This window comes from Ranitomeya imitator, chromosome 3 (genome assembly GCF_032444005.1).
Source record: "Ranitomeya imitator isolate aRanImi1 chromosome 3, aRanImi1.pri, whole genome shotgun sequence".
Classification (NCBI taxonomy): domain Eukaryota; kingdom Metazoa; phylum Chordata; class Amphibia; order Anura; family Dendrobatidae; genus Ranitomeya; species Ranitomeya imitator.
The window spans coordinates 817,579,524-817,596,165 of NC_091284.1; the positions used below are offsets into that span (position 1 = coordinate 817,579,524).

The 16,642-nt window shown below is 40.5% G+C and overlaps 1 protein-coding gene across 1 annotated transcript in view; it reads left to right on the forward strand.

The window, feature by feature from the left end:
* The window catches only part of TENM4 (teneurin transmembrane protein 4), a 1,627,060-nt gene that overhangs the window by 796,786 nt on the left and 813,632 nt on the right, over positions 1–16,642 (forward strand). Inside the window, exon 4 of the mRNA XM_069759344.1 lies at positions 5,664–5,736. The gene's annotated coding sequence lies outside the window, so the exon portion shown is untranslated. The remainder of the gene's footprint in view (positions 1–5,663; positions 5,737–16,642) is intronic.

Consider the following 16,642-nt stretch of genomic DNA (forward strand, 5'->3'; position numbering starts at 1 on the left):
CTCGGTACGCAAAAAATAAACCCTCAACCGACCCCAGATCATGAAAAATGGAGACGCTACGGGTATCGGAAAATGGCGCAAATTTTTTTTTTTTTTTTTTAGCAAAGTTTAGAATTTTTTTTCACCACTTAGGTAAAAAATAACCTAGTCATCTTAGGTGTCTATGAACTCGTACTGACCTGGAGAATCATAATGGCAGGTCAGTTTTAGCATTTAGTGAACCTAGCAAAAAAGTCAAACAAAAAACAAGTGTGGGATTGCACTTTTTTTGCAATTTCACCGCACTTGGAATTTTTTTCCCGTTTTCTAGTACACGATATGCTAAAACCAATGATGTTGTTCAAAAGTACAACTCGTCCCGCAAAAAATAAGCCCTCACATGGCCAAATTGACGGAAAAATAAAAAAGCTATGGCTCTGGGAAGGAGAGGAGTGAAAAACGAACACGGAAAAACGAAAAATCCCAAGGCCATGAAGGGGTTAATATTATTAATTGATGTGTTTGAATTAATGTTTTATTATTATTTGACTGACTGCATCCACCACTATCAGCAGTGACTTGGCATGCTGTTTAACCCATTAAGTGCCACTAAAAGGGTCCAGTTGTCTTACACCCACCCCGCACTGTTATAGCGTGCCAATGAGTTGCTAAAGTAACCGAGGCTTGCAAAAGGTTCCCGAGGTCTCCAGCTTGACACCTTTGTCAAGTCCAGACATTGTAGGTTCAAGTTACCTATGGAAGAGAAAAAATACAAAAATAATAAAATGAATAAATAAAATCAAAATGACAAAAATTAGAGTCACTCACTGCCAAGGGAACGCAACTCTGCTGCTCCATTCGTCAGGGTAGTTGCTCAATTGACTGATGAGTGATGGACGAGGTCACGGCTGCTTCCACTACAAGGTCGGTTATTGGGGAATTCACAGTGAGCGTATGGTATATTCATCTCCAACACCAATGCACGGAATATAAATATATACCCCGGTACGGCCACTGCCAAATAAGAAAAAGAAAGGAACCACTACTAACTGCCACCACCAATCGTTTACACACCCGTATCAGGTAGTATATGGCTTTAGGGGTGCGGTTTACAGAACAAGAGGAACAGAGCTGTTAAATTTTACATATTTAATCCAGAAACGTAGGCAGTGTTTATAATAAATATACAAAGATAGAAAATGGGAAAAAAAACAATACGATATATATAATTACATGACATAAAAAGGAATAACGAAAGAGAATTACTAAGCTTAGTGGAGGGAAAATGTACCATCCTCATAGCAAACTATGACTTCCAGAATGAACGATGACCCAAAACCAAAGACTGCTTTTTCTTAGCCCAAGGATATTCCCACATACCTCTCCTTATGATATCATGTGGGGACTGATTGTGGGATGTGCTGGGTCTGGCAGAATGTTAATAGATTCCCGACTTACAGGATATCTTCATCCCTGGGAGTTCCAGGCGGTGGATATTGTCATATCTTTAATTGTGATTTTACCTTTACGTAGGGATCAAACATGAGCTGGTTAGCATCATCTTTCAGATCATGGAGGGCTTATAGTGATGTGAGTGAATGCGTTCTGTTCGTTAAAATGTATCTCCCACAACTATTGGATCAATATAAACCCCAATATTCATATCTGGACATTAGCACCTGCTGGTCTACAAAAGATTCATTGCTGAGAGGAAGCTTCTGCCTGGCAAGGCAGTTCTCCTCAAATGTCCATTGTGGTATCTGGTTCCCTGAGTAGATGTCCTGTCTTAATTACATGGCCACTGCAGGGGGTCTCTGCTTCAAAGGAGGTCGAATAGTCATATCTCTCTCTATTTCCCCTGTTTTAATTAATTTCTCTCTATCTACGAATAATTAGTTACTGTATGTTCAATGTGTAGTCCTACTTCAAAGTACTACTACTTCAAGTGTCAACTCTTCTCCCTTCTCTGGAGGTGTCTTTATGGATTTTATTTTTTCTCTATGTCACCCACCTTCCCCCCTTGCTACATCTTCAAAAGTTTGACCGATCAAAATTATTTATCTCAGTAAAATAAAAAAGATCCAAGTGTTAGAATTTCAGTTTTTGTTAAAAAAAAAAAAAAAAACAAGCAAAATTCTTCAAATATCATATATACCTAAAAATGGTACAAAATCGAACATGACCCTTGTGTGCCCCAATTCAAAAGTTAAAGCAAGGTCCCTTGCTACTGGAGATTTTTAATAGCAGCAGTCAATTCATATGGGCCAAAAGAAACTTTTTGGCCCCTTTATGCTCCAGGACCCAAGTGATTGCAACTCATGCACCTATTATAGTTAAATTTGGATCAAAATCGGACTTGTCTCCACTATTTTGCATGGACTGCTCGGTCCCGGAACAATCACAGACAAGTGAATGGCCCCATAGACTATCACGAGTACGAGTGCAGTCCGCGCAAACCTTGGCTAGTGTCTCAATTCTTCCATTCAGTGTGTGCAATGAGTGACAGCTCAATCGTCCAGTCTAGTGCAGGGGTATGCTGAGCTGTCGGTGTTTTGATTGACAACTCAGTCATCCAATCTGAAACTGGGAGGTGCTGAGCTGTCAGAGTTTTGATTGACAGCTCAGCTGTCCAAAGTCAGACTGGGAGGTGCTGAGCTTCCTTCAGGTGCTCCCTGTTCCAAATGACTACCCAGCTGCTTAGCTGAGCTCTCAGTCCCAGGTCTCTGCCAGACGTAGCTTTCTCTTGGTGGTGCATGTTTGTCTTGCCTTCCTGTGCTTTGTTGATCTATTGCTGCCTTGTACTTCATTCTGAGCATCCATTTGCCTAGCCCCTTTGCTTTGATCTTCTATCGTACTGGTATTCTGAACTCGGGCCATGACCAGACTTCACCTTTTTTTTTTTATTTCGCTTTAGTTTACTACACTGTATCTTGTTATCTGATTCCGGAACATTTGATCACCCTGCCTCACGGCTTGTAGCAGCATTAAAAACTACAACTCGTCCTGGGGAAAAAAAAGCAAAACCACATACAGCTGTGTAGAAAAAAAATATGAAAAAAAACTACTGCTCATGAACGAAGGAAGAAAATGGCAAAAGCACAAAATTGGAAAATTTGGCAAGTTGCAAAAGGACTAACTCCAGCTCTACTTTTTCGATAAGCTGCTGTGCATGTAGAGAAGCCTTCAGCAAACATTCCACGATCTCTGTAGGATTATGCTACAAAATAATAGAATTCTGAAAAACTATAAGAATCTGTTTTTTTTTTTCTGGCAATTTTGCACATTTCTTCCACCGATCAGTGAAGATCCCAATGTTGGTTGATCACACATTGACGGTCTTTCCTAATGATATTCTTGTAAAGCTATGTGCAGACAGAGTGTTTCCAATAGATTTTTGAAGCGAAAACTCAACGTTTTTGAAAAGTTTTTAGATTTTTAGGAGGATTTGGAGAGTTTCCGCTTTAAAATCTCCTAGAAAAACGTCATGTCCACATTGCCTAAGATTGTTGTTATCAGTCCAGGAACAAAAAGCGAAACTGTCCATGACAGGCTCAGATAGAACTTTATTTACAAATTCCTAAAGTGAGAAATAACTAATTAATTCTAATTATAATTGTCTCCACTAGCTTCAGATCATTGTGTAGATTCGTCTCTCTCTGTAGTGGCCGCGGACCACGCGTTACTGCTCTCCATCTGTTAGCCCACACTATATTGCTTATTGTTTCGCCACTGCTGGCTTCATCAGGGGTAATGAGGCTTTAATGGGCGCTGGGCTGAATCATTTATCTTATGAAGAGGAGCTTTGTGGCGTAGGTGCACTTATGTTTTCAGCTCTGCCCGCAGTAGGGCAAGGCACAGTGCGCAGGAGCGAGCCGCGATTTATGTGCACAGGTGTAAGATTTCGCTCAGCAATGTGGATAATGTCAGTTACAGAAGGAGGACGGCGAGCAGCAGCCGGGGGGAGGGATGGAGAGGCCTGAAACCTCGCTCATCGGCCCGGACCAACCGGATTACCATACGGTGCGGGAAATGTTGTGAATTCTGTGGCAGAGCTCCCTCCTGTGGTCACAAGTGGTACTTCGGCTGATTCTCTCTGTGAGCTTCTGTTGGTGGAGGAAAGTGGTACTGCGGCTTCTGAGTTTCCTTCCTCAGGTGATGTGGTGAAGTCGTTAGGTGCTGCTCTATTTAACTCCACCTGGTGCTTTGATCCTGGCCTCCAGTCAATGTTCTAGTATTGGACCTGTTTCCTCCTGGATCGTTCCTGTGGCCTGCTGCTCTGCATAGCTAAGTTCTGCTTTGCTATTTTGTTTGCTGTTTTTTCTGTCCAGCTTGTCTATTTGTTTTTTCCTGCTTGCTGGAAGCTCTGGGACGCAGAGGGTGTACCTCCGTGCCGTTAGTTCGGTACGGAGGGTCTTTTTGCCCCCTTTGCGTGGTTTTTGTAGGGTTTTGTGTTGACCGCAAAGTTACCTTTCCTATCCTCACTCTGTTCAGAAAGTCGGGCCTCACTTTGTCTTTTCATCTTAACTCACAGTCATTTTATGTGGGGGCTGCCTTTTCCTTTGGGGTATTTCTCTGAGGCAAGGTAGGCTTATTTTCTATCTTCAGGCTAGCTAGTTTCTCAGGCTGTGCCGAGTTGCATAGGGAGCGTTAGGCGCAATCCACGGCTGCCTCTAGTGTGGAGAGGATTAGGGATTGCGGTCAGCAGAGTTCCCACGTCTCAGAGCTCGTTCTATGTTTTTGGGTTATTGTCAGGTCACTGTATGTGCTCTGACCTCTATGTCCATTGTGGTACTGTATTACCTTATCATAACAGGGAAAACCGAAATAGGTTCTTAGGGGTATACAGGGGGAACCAGGGGGCTATATATGCACAGACGCTGAATAAGGTGATGGCTTTAGTTGTTATATGACAAAACAGGTGACAGGTTCATTTATTCCACTATATCTAGTCATGTATTATCTATAATCTGTCATCTATTATATATCATCTATCTATCTATTGATTATCTATCTAATATCTTCTATAATCTACCTATTTATTACCTATCTATTATATATCATCTATTATCTATCATCTATTATCTATCATTTATTATCTATTTATCATCTATCTATTATCTATCTATCTATTATCTATCTATTATCTATCATCTATTATCTATCATCTATTATCTATCATTTATTATCTATTTATCATCTATTATCTATCTATCTATTATCTATCTATTATCTATCTATCTATTATCTTTCTATTATCTCTCTATTATTTATCATTTATTATCTATCTATTATCAATATATTATCTATCTATCATCTATCTATTATCTATCTACTGTATTATCTATCTATTATCTAACTATCTATTATCTATTATCTATCTATTATTTATCTACTATCTATCTATTATCTATCTATCATCTATCTATTATCTATCTATCTATCTATTATCTATATATCTATTATCTATCTATTATCTATCATCTATCTATTATCTATCATGTATCTATTATCTATCTATCTATTATCTATCATCTATTATCTATTATCTATCTATCATCGATCTATTATCTATCTATTGTCTATCTATCATCTATCTATCATCGATCTATTATCTATTTATCTATTGATTATCTATCTTTTCTTTTTATGGGAATGTCATTATTTCTTTTCTTCTGATCCCACAGGTAGACTTCGATAATTAGAAGAGACTAAACCTCCTCTGGTGAATGGGTTACTCATAAATCCTACAAAGAAAAGGTAAAAGCTTTAAAAAATGTATCTATTTCTGTGAATTATTGAATCTTCGTGTAATACATTGTTCTGATGTAATTTATTAATCTGTCCGCACCAGCAATGAAATATGGTTAATAATTTACTGACCGTCTTACATTTGCTCGGACCCCATTATAATATTTAAGCATTTCTCTCAAAACAAATCCCCGAGATTGAGAGCAGCTGATGAGATCGGATTACTATGGGGGGCAACAGAACAGGACTCGTAGGATCCATGAGTGGTCCTGCGTCCGTATCGAGCAGCCTACAATGTGACCCCATTGTCTGGATGCTGCCGGACTCTTTTATATCATTGTGTTCTTCCGATGCTCAGAGCACATAAGACGCTGGTGTGCACAGATCGGCTGCGCTGCGACGTTTCGGCATTAACATGCCTGTTTCAAGCCAAATCTGTTATAAAGCGTTACTTGTTGAGCGCCGAATATAATTTCTCTCATTTCAGGATTCATAGCTTCGTCTGCAAGGAGTCTGTATGTTCTCCCGGAGTTTGCGTGGGTTTCCTCCGGGTTCTCCGGTTTCTTCCCACATTCCAAAGACTGATAGGGAATGTAGATTTTGAGCCCCATCGGGGACGGAGATTATATTGTCTCTAAAGCGCTGCAGAATACAATGGCGCTATGTAAGTGAGTACAATGAATGGTAATATAATAATAAATGAAATAAATGCCTGAAAGTATAGAGAAAGTGAAAAGAAAAAGGAGGATCAGGGGGAAGAACGGGTTAAAGTTTCACTGGCCCAACATGAGCCGGACCACATGAGAGGCATGTCTTATCGTCTGACAGAAATAAGAATCTTATTTTCATTATCACTTAATATAAAAAATAAAAAATGTGTGTGTGCCCCCTAGTGGACAGAATAGATAATAGATGATAAATATAGATAGATAATAGATAGATAATAGATAATAAATAGATAATAGATAGATAATAAATATAGATAAAGATGATCGATAGATAATAAATAATAGATAGAAAATAGATAAAAAATAGATAATAGATAATAAATAGATAATGGTTATACATGGATGATTGATAGATAATAGATAAATAATAGATAATAGACAGATAATAGACAGATAATAGATAGATAATAGATAGATAGATAATATATAAATAGATGATAGATATTAGATAGATAATAGATAATATATAGATAATAGAATAGATAGATAGATGATAGATGATAGATAGATAAGAGTTAGATCACTATGTAACACAATTTTTGTTCCTGGCTTCCAAGTGTAATATTTCAACTGGTTATGTTTAAAGATTATGGACAAATGACTTCATTCAGTACAAACTTTGATTTTATGACCACAGGGCAGAAAAATGTCGTATTTATTGTGTTACAAAAAGGAAATTACACTATAACAAATTTGTATTTATTTTTTGTTCCTTGGTCCAAAGTGTGTTTTCCTGATCCGTTATGCCTAAAACAAATAGAAAATAGTTGTTGTTCCACAAAAACTTTGCTTCTGTGATCAGGACAATGACATTTTGAAAATGTGTCTGTTTTCGGGAAAATTCTCCATTCGTATTCAATACTGAGTAGTCTTCATTGTCCTGATCACAGGATCAAAGTTATTGTGGAACAACAACTATTTTCTATTTGTTTTAGGCATAACGGATCAGGAAAACACACTTTGGGCCAAGGAAGGAACAAAAAATAAATTAAAATGTGTTACATAGTGAATAGATAGATAATAGATAGATAATCGATGGATAATAAAGTACAGACCAAAAGTTTGGACACACCTTCTCATTTAAAGATTTTTCTGTATTTTCATGACTATGAAAATTGTACATTCACGCTGAAGGCATCAAAACTATGAATTATCACATGTGGAATTATATACTTAACAAAATAGTGTGAAACCACTGAAATTATGTCTTATATTCTAGGTTCTTCAGAGTAGCCACCTTTTGCTTTGATGACTGCTTTGCACACACTTGGCATTCTCTTGATGAGCTTCAAGAGGTAGTCACCGGAAATGGTCGTCCAACAATCTTGAAGGAGTTCCCAGAGATGCTTAGCACTTGTTGGCCCTTTTGCCTTCACTCTGCGGTCCAGCTCACCCCAAACCATCTCGATTGGGTTCAGGTCTGGTGACTGTGGAGGCCAGGTCATCTGGCGTAGCACCCCATCACTCTCCTTCTTGGTCAAATAGCCCTTACACAGCCTGGAGGTGTGTTTGGGGTCATTGTCCTGTTGAAAAATAAATAATGGTCCAACTAAACGCAAACCGGATGGAATAGCATGCCGCTGCAAGATGCTGTGGTAGCCATGCTGGTTCAGTATGCCTTCAATTTTGAATAAATCCCCAACAGTGTCACCAGCAAAGCCCCCCCACACCATCACACCTCCTCCTCCATGCTTTACGGTGGGAACCAGGCATGTAGAGTCCATCTGTTCACCTTTTCTGTGTCGCACAAAGACACGGTGGTTGGAACCAAAGATCTCAAATTTGGACTCATCAGACCAAAGCACAGATTTCCACTGGTCTAATGTCCATTCCTTGTGTTCTTTAGCCCAAACAAGTCTCTTCTGCTTGTTGCCTGTCCTTAGCAGTGGTTTCCTAGCAGCTATTTTACCATGAAGGCCTGCTGCACAAAGTCTCCTCTAAACAGTTGTTGTAGAGATGTGTCTGCTGCTAGAACGCTGTGTGGCATTGACCTGGTCTCTAATCGGAGCTGCTGTTAACCTGCGATTTCTGAGGCTGGTGACTCGGATAAACGTATCCTCAGAAGCAGAGGTGACTCTTGGTCTTCCTTTCCTGGGGCGGTCCTCATGTGAGCCAGTTTCTTTGTAGCACTTGATGGTTTTTACCACTGCACTTGGGGACACTTTCAAAGTTTGCCCAATTTTTCGGACTGACTGACCTTCATTTCTTAAAGTAATGATGGCCACTCGTTTTTCTTAGCTGCTATTTTCTTGCCATAATATAAATTCTAACAGTCTGTTCAGAAGGACTATCAGCTGTGTATCCACCAGACTTCTGCACAACACAACTGATGGTCCCAACACCATTTATAAGGCAAGAAATCCCACTTATTAAACCTGACAGGGCACACCTGTGAAGTGAAAACTATTCCCGGTGACTACCTCTTGAAGCTCATCAAGAGAATGCCAAGAGTGTGCAAAGCAGTAATAAAAGCAAAAGGTGGCTACTTTGAAGAACCTAGAATATAAGACATAATTTCAGTTGTTTCACACTTTTTTGTTAAGTATATAATTCCACATGTGTTCATTCATAGTGTTGATGCCTTCAGTGTGAATGTACAATTTTCATAGTCATGAAAATATAGAAAAATCTTTAAATGAGATGGTGTCCAAAGTTTGGTCTGTACTGTATGTAATAAATAATAGATAGATAGATAATAGATATAATAGATAGGTAGATAGATTGATAATAGATAATGGATAAGATAGATAATAGATAAATAATAGATAGATGATAGATAGATTATATATAGATAATAGATTATATATAGATAATAGATTATAGATAGATAATAGATTATTGATAGATAAATAATAGATAATAGATAGATAATAGATGATAGATAGATAATAGAATAGATAGATAAATAATAGATAGATAATAGATGATAAATAAATAATAGATAGATAGAAGATAGATAATAGATAATAGTTTCTAGATGATAGATAATAGATTATAGATAGATAATAGATGATAGATAAATAATAATAGATAGATATAGATTTGGAATAGAATGACCCAGTTCTGTAACTTTCTTCCAGAGTCTTGTAGATCCTCAGGATAATTCCGTTCTGACCCCTCAGATCTGAGTACTGTAGACTCCTCTGGGCCCCGACACAATACAGGGCCCCAAGACCCCAGCAGGAGATGCCTGCGGAGCCAATTACTTGCATGCACATGTCCTTTCATCTCTTGTGGGTGCCTGCACTTCACCCCCATTGTCTTGGTCTCTTGCACACGGTGCGCCCCTCCGCTGACACGACAGCGCCATTCATAGTCAGAGATGGGGACCGTTGTCCGCTGGAGAATGCGCCGTCACACTTCCCGTCTCTGCCACTCGAGGCCTTGAATAGACCAATGTTGCACCGTCTTCCTTCACTGTTTTACTTCTACTTTTATGAGAAGTGTAGACAAGGGCCGATCACTTTTTTTTTGTACATTTTTTCCTTGGTACTTGATTCCCTCAGACAAGGCATCTACAGTAAAACTTAGATAATTGCGCATTAATTGGACTGTGCCCGCTGAAAGGCCTGGCTTTTAGTTCCCATGGTCGGAGAGATAAGTTTCTTGCATAATAACAATTAAAAGAAATAAAGAATATGCAAAGCAGATGACAAGCGAGGCTCAATCGGGATCAGCTCTTTGTGAGTAAAACAATGAACTTCAGTCCTGGCCGCCTCGCGACGCTCATTTCCTCGCTTCGTAATAACATTAGCATAGAGGATTTTTTATTCCTCTACTGGTGGCTTCTTTTATACCAAACTCTCCAAAGATTCAAACTTCTTTTTTTTTCATTCCCTAGCGCTGTAAATTTCTAAACCAAGAATTTTCAAAATGGTAAATTTACATTTTTTTGTTTTTGTTTTTTGTTGTCTGTTTTTTTTAGTTTTATTCTTTTTTAAGGACAGTTTCAGGGGTGTTTTTGTTTTATTATTTTCTTTCATTTATGAATTCCCAGAGTAATTAATCAGTCAAAACCTTCTAGCTGTCAAGTTCAACAAAAGGTTTTCCTGGGTCGCGCCGCTCCGCACAGATGCTCTTTGTTGGCAAATAATCTGCTCAACGAATTTCTATCAATGGAAACTTTTATCGACTCCGGTAAATGACAACAAAAATATATTCATTTTGGGATTTTTGTATATACATTCCAAAATCATTGAAGGAAAAGTCGTGCAATGATGGAAATCATAGGATAGAGACATGTTACTGGCCTTCAAATGGTGAAAAAGTGGAAATAACGTTTTCAAAACATCTCACTTTATGAGCACCATGTGCAGAAATCCTCTCACTTGTAGGGGAGATTATTAATTGTCGACTGAGGAAGGTTCTGCCTCTGAATGCATTTGGGCAAATCATCAAGATCCTCTGCTGGCAGCTCCTGCGTATTCACCGACCATTGACGTGCAAATGTGCTTGATAATGAAAAAAGTCCAGAGATGGTACAGCGATGGGAGCACGTTTAGCCCAGGCAGGCTGCTCACAGTAGTATCAGCAACATGCGCCTCGGCTGTTGTCGGGTAGAAAAACAGCTCCTAGGACACTTTGGAAAAATGTCCTCATCACTGGTTCTACGAATGATGCAAATAAAATTAGGCATGAGTTTCCAAGTCTAAGGCATCAAACATCTACACGTGTGAAGGCATTTGCATATTATTGTGTGTAACGGATGTAGTTGTGGAACCACTGCGCCATGGTCCGAGGAGAGCCTGGAGGGGCGTAACTAGGTGAACACCTGACTCTTTACTAGAGGCCATGATGGTGGGGTTAGACTTGGCTCCAGATAGACACCAGGTGATGCTCCAGGACGGACCTCGGACGCATGGCAGCTGACCCCCAAGGACACGGAGATGGAATGGTCTACAAACGGAAAGCTCGGCTGGTACAAGATGGCACAACAGGAATAAAGGAACAGCAGGTGCTGGTGGGAACGGCTGATATACAGGCGGGTACTGGCAGGTGCAGACAGGAACGACTGGCATGCAGGTGGGCATGATAGGTGCAGACTGGTACGGCTGAAATATTTATATTTCATATTTTTCAGTGCATGCATTATTATTGTTAATATACAGACTAAGTCCAACATAAAGTTTATTTCTTGTACCTCTGTTATCGTTTGTAAAGTCTATCAATGCATCCAGCTTCAAGTAGTCCATTTTCCAGCAACACACTGCTTCTCCTTAGTGCTGCAGACCCCTCCCTCCCTCTCTTGATAAGCCTGTATAATGTAATGGTAAAATAAGGACCAATCTATAAAGCTATCTCTTGAGAAGGGACATGTCACCCTCAAATTGAGGACTGAATCATGGCTTCATCATTAATTGAAGGGAAATAGAGCTATCACTCTAATACTACAACTAACCACTGTTCAGCTAAGAACCCTTGCTGTGAACACATACAGTAATTTTAATAGGAGACTGGGAGGTGAAACTTTCTCACACTTGTGTGGATAACTTTTCCTGTCTTCAAAAACAACATTCGGCCAATGATGGTAAACTCATTGGCTCCGGATTCCATTTATGAATTTTGGAGGTTTTGTGAGTTATGGAAGACATATTTTCGGTGGTGTGACAAAATGTCGAAGATAACGCATTTACTTACATCACTGTGCAGTCTGCTCATCAGCCCCGAGTTAATATCATACAGATGGACAAAGTTATATATGCCTTGTATCCTATCCATAGAAAGCTAAAATCACGATTGGAAACATATCTTCCACCTGGGTCCTCCAGGGGGGCAGTTATCCTGAAGCCTGTGGATCTGTTAAATTTTTGGGACCTGAGCCACATCCCATTGACCTACTTCCAATTGAAGTCACCAAGGGGATGTATGTCAAAATGAATCTAAGAAAAGCAGATTCTGAATTATTGTCATTGTTTAGTGTTGGGAGATACAACTCACTGTAGGTCTATGCTATTTTCCAATCCGAGCGCTCCCCTCCGCTAAGATTTGTGCAATTTCCATAATATCAGATCTAGTCATTTTCATTTGTCATCCCTATTTATTTTGATGTTATCATATGTACTGTATTGTTTTGTCCCCTTTACTAATATCTTTTTTTTTATTTTTGTGCACACTGCCTAATTTTCATATGAAATATGTAAAATTTAATAACTTTTGCTCTACAAACCACATCTATCAAGCCTCGTGAGGTCATACGTTACAAGTTACGGGTATAAATGATTGGTGGTCGCAGCTAGTTTTTTTGAGCATTTGTGGAGCTTGGCGGTGACCGTACCGAAGTATATACATATATATATATATTCCATGAGTTGGATATGTACATGCCTAGTAGCGAAAGCAGCCATGGTCTCGTCAATTGCATGATTATCCTGATCATTGGAGGCAGCGGAGTGTTGTTTGTGACAAAAATTGGTGGCAGCAGTGGGATCTCCATGATCTTCCTGTTTGTTCCCTTTAGAAATTGGAGGCAGTGGTGGGATATCTGCCTGATTCCCCGGCTGTTCCCCGACTAGCACCACCTCTTTGAGTAATCATCAAGCTAATTTAAGTAGGCAAGTCACCTTATTCTGCTTCCTGTGCAGTACCCTGCCTGGCTGATATCTTCTTCCATCTACGTTAGTAGAGCTGCCTGTGGGATTTTACATCGTTAGTTAGTTCTAGCATAGCTCAACTCCTTTGGACTTCTCCACAAAGCAGAGGCAGAGCTGTGTTTGCTGCCTGCTGCTCACTGACCATTGATGTGAAACTACAGATACTGCTCTATTGATGCGTATGGTAGAAGATAAAACTGCAAAGATCACGTGGACATGGTGGTCAACTCATCAACTTAGGATGAAGATTGGAGAAGCCACCCGATTAGTGGTGGTGGATTCACAGTGACCTTCCAAGGTGAGTATAAGTCATTTTGTTTTCACATTTCCTCTTGAACCTCTGCTGAAGAACCCTCTTAAACCCAAAGGGTACTCACTAAAGGTCTACGATACATCTTCTTGACATCAAGCTACTGGAGCACCCCCGTAGGGCAGTGGGGTACTCGGCACCGGGCCCTTCGGTTCTCAAGGGGGATGTCACAGTGGCTGACCCGGTCCGTGGCCCTAGGGAAGTCCGTTGTAAATGGGGAAGGTCTTTAAAGGGGAAATGTTCGTGATGCCACCTGTGGTATTCGGTCAGAGTGACCAACGCTGCTTAGGGGTCCGCTGGGGTGATGTTATGGCAGCTAGATGGTATACCTTCCCACAGGTGAAGTATGTCCCCAGGGCTTCCCAGAGTGTAGATGGTGATGGTGTAAGGCGCAGTGAAGATCGAGGACACAAGGTTGCAGTCTCTTTACCTTTTTACTGAAGGCTTCAGCATCCACAGTCCAAAGCACCAGATCACAGGGCAGGCAGAGTCCGGCCGGTCTGAAGGCAAATCCAGAGTCCCCTTATCTAGGTGGGAAATCAGTAGCCTTCCTCTAGCGCCTGAATGTTGTAGTACCTTACTGCTAAGCTTCTCATAAGGTCCTCACAACTGATGTTGGTGTTCTAGATGTTATGTCTTTCTCTCTGTCCCCCAGATGGATAGGAACAACCCGTATGACTGATGGCCTGAGGCTTTTTACAGGGACTCCAGCATGCCCCAGCCTCCACAAGTTGCCACCATGCCTACTGGGTGTAGGTGTGGATCAGCAATGAGCAATTATCTGAATTATCTGTCCTGCCAGTGTCTGAAGTAAAGTGTAGAGATCCTTTCTCCCTCGGTATTCTGGCTACCGGATTCCTGAGCCTCAGAAGGAAGCAGCCTGCTCCTGGCTGGTCTCCCTCTGATATTCTTCTTCTGTGCTCTGCTTTCCTGCACACTCTCTGCAATATGTTTGCTTTAGTGTCTTCTTCCAGGAGCTGCAGCACTTCAGGCTCCAGGACTCCTTCCTCTCCCTCTGTCTTCCTGACAGGAACTGAACTCTGAACCCCTTTTCCCTCCAGATCAGGATGTTTTATAGGGGAGTTTACCTAAAGCAGGCTTAGAGCTCCCCCTTCTGGTCTGGAGTGTGAACATGTTGCATGCATTATGCTACCTGATAAAGAGATCTCCTTTATTGCCTTCAGACATAACATCACTCCCCCTGGTGGAAGAATGACATTACTGCAACAACCAGGACCCTGGGGCGCTGCACTACGGTAACACCTACTTCGGTATTCGAAAGCATGATTTTCTTGGCTGTAAATCTTGATGACATTGAAGGACTCTTAAGAGTCTCGGAATGTTATTACCATGCGTATTAGTATTTTCATGTATTGTCATTGAAGCACGTCAGGAGATATTTCCACTTGACACGGCATCATAGGCCTTCTCATGTGAAATTATGATTAGTTGATATCATCCACAGATCTCTTCTTTCGCCGATATTGGGGTTGTAATGATTTACATCTAAAGTCAATGCCGACAGAGGGAGATTAATTATCGCTGTCACAGCCATTGCAGATGTACAAAAAAAAAAGGAAAATTGAAAGACCGGGAAGCCCTTGAATTTGGCTTCTTAATTTGTCCATCAATTGGAAAGTGCCAAGAGAAAAAAAAACAGCGGGATTAAAGACTCAGTCATTACAGATCTGGCTGCAGGACAAAACATGTTTCTGCGGCACTCGGGGAAGCTTTCAAAGTCTTCCAATGTCTGAGGAGAGTGGCAGCGAGTAGAATGGGATGGCAATCTTGTCCATCGGATGAAGATGTAATCACGAGCTGGCTTGACACGTTCCTGGACCAATCAGCCAAGTTCAGTAGAGTGTCACCACTTGGTCGGAGCAAGGAAGAGCATTGATCAAAGGACTCGATAGGATCCAACACTTAGGGAACAGACAAAGGGAACTTTCTGTGACTCTGACTATTCAGTTGCAAGGTTTGGCAGCATTTCCAGATGGACTTGTTCTTGGCTGTTTATGCTTTCGAATATTAGACTACAAAATACCAGAATTGTGTCGTGGGTGGTTATTAATGTGGTTATGTGTCGTAGCGACCATCTTTAGTTTGAGAGCCAGGCTTCAAATAAAGACTGTAGATAAAAAGGGCTATAATGGCTTAGTTTATAGGGGAATGTTTGAGTTGGGTCCCATTGTTTTTATACTTCTGTGGTTAACAGGAGGCGTGAAAACATCTGGTGTCCTTGCAATAACTTCAACTATCTTGAATCACTTGAAAGGGAACCTGTCATCTGATTCATGCTGTTCAAATTTCGGGCAGAATGATTAAGAACCTGGCTGCACAACTGGAAAGTATACTTTAAAGATCCAGTCAGAGACCAAACAGGTCCAACATCGCCCACGGCCGGTTATATCCAGCATTGTTGCAGGTGATTGACAATTCTCTCCCTCTTTTGCTCTTCTAAGAATATTTTCTATGAAACATTGGAGCATTTGGGCAGCATGAATCAGATGACAGATTCCCTTTAAATACTAGTTAATAAAACACTGAATAAAGTATACAGACAGTGTGCGCGACAGCAAAGCAGTGAAGAAAATTAGTGTGTGATAAAAAGAGAGTGATAGGAGAGGCACTGTGTAACTCCTTGCCATCCGTATACTGATAGCCATATATGTTGAGGTTACTTGGACATTACTTAGGCTGGGTTTTGTGTTGATGATTGAAAAGGGTTGAATACCCTCGTAGGAGACTTCAGAGGGTCAACCCTGTCTTTTTAGGGCAATTAGAGACATTGGTGTACTTTTGATTAGCAGCAAATCAAGCTTCGACGAAGTCGGTAAATTTGATTTTTTAAAAGATTCACTTATTTCTATTAATGATGTATCCTGAGAACAGGTCATCAATATTGTAGTCTTGGAAAATCCCTTTAATGTCGTAGTCTAAATAATGAGAACCTGTCACCATGGCATGAGTTTTACCCGTGTGCCAATGTCAATCAACATTGAACAGTGAGTCAGAATCAGCATGTTAGCAATGTTAAGAATTGGGTAATAGCTGAGAATTTGGATTCTTAACGAGAAAGCTCTTCCTGCCCCTTTCCAGCAGAAAGTCCAAGCATGTTTTCAAACCCCCAGTTAACAAGACAGGAGTTTTAAAGAGGTTGTCCACTACTTGTTCATTGATAACCTATCTGTAAGCTCAGCTGTTATTGGTGGCAGCCGTGGGCCAGAAGTACTCGCTTGCGGAGTAGCCCTGTCTTTCGACAGTGACCGCCGCAGGGTCAAGCATGA